Source organism: Geospiza fortis, unplaced genomic scaffold (assembly GCF_000277835.1).
Source record: "Geospiza fortis unplaced genomic scaffold, GeoFor_1.0 scaffold496, whole genome shotgun sequence".
Lineage (NCBI taxonomy): Eukaryota > Metazoa > Chordata > Aves > Passeriformes > Thraupidae > Geospiza > Geospiza fortis.
This window is the reverse complement of record NW_005054529.1, coordinates 357336-362183: the sequence shown is the minus strand read 5'-3', so window position 1 is coordinate 362183 and position 4848 is coordinate 357336.

Genomic DNA, 4848 nt, shown 5'->3' with positions numbered 1-4848 from the left:
GCACAGGGCCTGGGGTGGTGTTTGCTGGTCCAGGGGTGCTTTCCAAGCACACTGCTCCCAGAGTCTGTGTCCTCACAGCACAGGCAGCCCTCCACTTGGAGAAGGTGTCCTGGGCCTGAAGGCTTTGCCTCTGCTGCAGACAATGAGGCAAAGTGTTCTGTCCCTGTGCTGCAATTCCACTGTAATTCGGGTTTTATAAAGCACTATTAAAACACAGAGTTGCATGACTTATTTCTGAGGTGTTAGCAAGTGCTTCCTTCAGTCCTTTCTGCAAAGGGAACTTTTGTAATCTCCCAGATTTCCATGTTTCTGTCCAGCTGGAAGAGGCAGTGCTGCTTTTGAGGGTGCTCCTGTGCCAGCTCCGAGTGGCTGCTGCCTCATTCCCATTCTCCTCCAGCTGTGCCGTTCATAAAGGTGCAGATATGACATTATTTCACAGAAATTCATTGGGTAACTGAACAGCCTCCGAGCATTGCAAATAAAGGTGTGTATTTGACTTTCAAAACCAGTTCCAGACGTACTGTGCTCCTGTACAGCCTATCTTCCTTTTTCATATTGATGTCTTTCCTTTTGCATTTCCTGTTTGAATTATTGCTGTGCCTGAGACATGATTTACATTTAGTATAGCTCAGAACAACAAAATGTAATGTTATGTTATACAAGGCTAATCCTTCCTCATACAAACCTAATTCCAAGGAGTGGTGTGCACTGGCTGATCCAACATGATCTAGGAAGGCAGGTTGTTAGATTTAAACAAGTCCCAGGCAGGAATTTGTTACAAGTGACAGTCCCTGAGCTGTTAGACACACACTTGAAACACACTCCTAATGACAGCATTATGATCATGAAATGATGTTTAAGGAGTAGCTGACATTCTGTGGCTGTGCTTTATGTTCTCTGCAATATCAGGGCTTTAATCACAGGGAAAACTGGAAAGAATTTCACCAACTTTCACCTGTTGCTCGTGCTGCCACGCGCTGAAAGAAGAGCTACATGAACAGATGATATGGCATAAATACACTGGGAAAAGGCAGAATCACAGAATGGGGTAACAGGATTGTACTGCCATGCTGTCCTGAGGATTCCCCTCAGCTGAGAGAGGGGAAGGGTGCTCAGCACAGAAGCACTTCTCAGAGACAGGGGAAGGGTGCTCAGCACCTTCTGAGAGACAGGGGAAGGGTGCTCAGCACAGCACAGCATCTCCATGCCTTGTGCAAGAAGAGCAGCACTCACCCAGGGCCTCTGAGGCTCCCACTGTAGCCCTGGTCAAGGCATCCATCAGGCCAGACTGGGATGCTGGAGGGCAGTTTTTGCCTCAAGCCTTGCAGGTGCTGCTCCACAGCCTCCTTTGACAGGGTTCTATGGTTTTGAGCTAAACAAGAATTAGATCTTCTTGTAGGAAAGCTGAAAAGCCAGTACAAGGGAAGCTTCTGCCACGTTTCCCTTAGCAAGACCATCTTTTTCCTCCCTCAGCCACATAGCTGGGAATGGGGAGTGGAGGGAACTTGCCTTTATTTACGAAAAGAGCCAGCTCCCCAGTCTGGTGAGTTTCTCAGCATTAAATTAACCTTACACACCAGACTATCCTGTGCTCTTGCTGCCATGCAAGAGCACTGGATAGTCTGGAGTGTAAGGTTAATTTAATGCTGAGAAACTCGCACATGTGTGGGGGACTGAGGAGGGGGTGCCCTGCACCCCAGCTCACAGCCCTGTGAGCCCTGTGCCCTCACAATCTCTCCCAGGATCTGGCACGGGCAGGGCTTTCCCACCCTGAATCTGAAATTGCAGTGTCGGGATGACAAAGCACCGACAGCACAGAGCCAGGCCGCAGCTCGCCTGCCCTGCAGCATTAAAATGGATGAAAGTCAATTCTTCAGCTCCCAAACAGTCTGTGGTGGGGGAAAACATCTCCACTCTACTTGACTCCTCTGATCTCCTTTCCCTCCCTCGCTGGCTGGAGGGTTTGCTGTCCCTGGCAGGAGCAGCGCTGCTGGGCACATGGAGAGCTTGTGTCGGGGGGGCCCCCAGTTTGGGAAGGATGTTGGGACACTTGAGTGCATCCAGAGGAGGCAACGAGGCTGGTGAGGGGCTGGGAACACAAACCCTGTGAGGGATGTTTGAAGGAGCTGGGGCTGTTTATCCTGGAGAAGAGGAGGCTCAGAGGTGACCTTACTGCCCTCTACAACTCCCTGAAGGGAGGCTGCAGTCAGGTGGGGTCGGTCTCTCCCACCAGGCAGCACTGACAGAACCAGAGGACACAGTCTCCAGCTACATCAGGGAAGGTGTAGGTTGGATATTAGGAAGAAATTTTTCACCAAAAGAATAATAAAGCACTGGAATGATCTTCCCAGGGAGGTGGTGGAATCACCATCTCTGGCTGTGTTTTAAAAAAGACTGAGTGTGGCACTTGGTGCTGTAGTCTGGTTGAGGTGTTGGGGCATAGGTTGGACTCGATGATCTTAGAACTCTTTCAACCTCGTTATTCTGTGATTCTGTGATTCTGGGTGGGGAGCGCCTGCAGGACCTGTGCCTGTCACCAAGTGCTGCTCTCAGTGACGAGGACAGGAGGCTGGTGCTCACTGATAGTGGTGCCCTCTCCCTGAGGTCCCCGTGTGCAGGGTCACTGCGGGGTCAGAGCCTGTGGCTGTCACACAGAGATGTGCTGCTGGTGGCACTGCCCACCTGCTCTGGGGAACCCATGATCAGGGAGGGCATTGCTGGGCCAGAAGTGTTCACCGAAACATGGAATCTCATTGTTCTGCTTCACAGAAACGTGGAATCACCTTGTTGTTGAGGTTTGGGGTCAGAGCCTGTGGCTGTCACACAGAGATGTGCTGCTGGTGACACCAAGTGTTGCCCACCTGCTCTGGAGAGCCCGTGATCACAGAGGGCATTGCTGGGCCAATGCTTCACAGAAACATGGATTCTCATTGTTATTAAGGTTGGAGAGCCCTCTGAGATCATTGACTCCAACCACCAGCCCATGCTCACCGTTAAATCACCTTCTCAAGTGCCACATCCCCAGGTTTCTGAACACTTCCATTGATAGTGACTCCCCACTGCCCTGGGCAGCCTGGGCATTTGCTGTGGGCATCCATGGCACAGAGCACCTGGGGCCAGCTGCAGGCCGTGGTGATAAGGCTGGGAGACTGCTGTGGCAAGCAAACCCTTATAAATAAGCAGTGAAATCCCCAGTTCTTTTTTAATCAAATACATTTTGTTGTTTGTGCAGTCAATAAAATGTTGTGGCGAAATGATACGTATTAGCAAATATTTAAGAGAATATATTTTTTGTTTATGCTAAAATACTTTTGTCCATTGAAAAAGCACATAAAAGGAATATTTTAATCGGAGCTTTAAAATATAAGATGTCTTCAATGAAAGGTCAGGCCTCCAGAGCAGAGCAAACAGCTCAGGAGGGTTAATTAGCAACAAAAGACTAAACAAAAGGAGTTTGGAAGACTCTCTGAAGGAGACAAAGCTCTAAGGATACATTAAAGGCCTTTGAAAAGCAGGATGGGCTTTTTCCACAGCAAAATCTTTGATACACCAAGATGAAGTTCCAGCCCCTCCTGCAGTGCACCTCATTTTATGTAAATGTGTGGCTGTGCTCATTAACCACTCATTTGGTTGTGGTTTTTAGCAGGTGCCGTGGAGAGGCACCTCAGCTGGATGGCTTGGCAAGGTGTGCCCTGTGTGCCATCCCACCACGGGCCGGAAAGCAGAGCTGCTGTGGGATGTGCTGCCAGCTGGTGGGGAGTGGGGCTGCCAGGTGGGATGTGGTACCCGGGGTGGGTGTGACAGTGTTCACAGGAGTCCTAGGATGAGGGAAAAGACGAGAATCTTGACTCCATGTTTCAGAAGGCTGACTTATTATTTTATGATATATATTATATTAAAACTATACTAAAAGAATAAAAGAAAGGATTTCATCAGAAGGCTTGAAAGGAAAGAAAAAGGAATGATAATAAAATCTCGTGACAGACCAGAGAGTCCGAGCCAGCTGGGCTGTGATTGGCCATTAATTGAAAACAACCACATGAGCCCAATCACAGATGCACCTGTTGTATTCCACAGCAGCAGATAACCATTGCTTACATTTTATTCCTGAGGCCTCTCAGTTTCTCAGGGGAAAAAATCCCGAGGAAAGGATTTTTCATAAAACATGTCTGTGACAGTAGGACATGGTGGGATGTGGTGCCCATGGTGGGACATGGTGGGATGTGATGCCCATGGTGGGGTGTGGTGGGATGTGATGCCTGTGGTGGGATGTGGTGCCCGTGTTGGGACATGGTAGGATGTGGTGCCCGTGGTGGGACATGCTGGGATGTGCTGCCCGTGTTGGGACATGGTAGGATGTGGTGCCCGTGTTGGGACATGGTAGGATGTGGTGCCCGTGGTGGGACATGCTGGGATGTGGTGCCCGTGTTCGGACATGGTAGGATGTGGTGCCCGTGGTGGGTTGCGGTGGGATGTGGTGCCAGGTGGTAGAACCTGGTGGGATGTGGTGCCCATGATAGGACATGGTGGGATGTGGTGCCCGTGGTGGGGTGTGGGGCCCATGGTGGGGTGTGGCCTTGGCAGCAGGGGCACGAGGAGCCTCTCCCAGCCTGGCACAGGCGCTGCCCCACCACAGAGCATGGCCCGAGCCATGGGGCTCCCTGCTCCAGGAGGAAGAGGAGGCAATCCCGGGAGGCTGATAAGGCTGCACAGCACGAGCTCTGTGTGGCAGAGGGGTGCTCTGTCCCCACCCAGCCCGGGTCAGACATGGGGACAGCGTGCCTGGGAAGGGACCATCCCCCAGCAGGGCTGACCCCTTTATCAGAGCCCATCCAGGCTCTTCCTGCA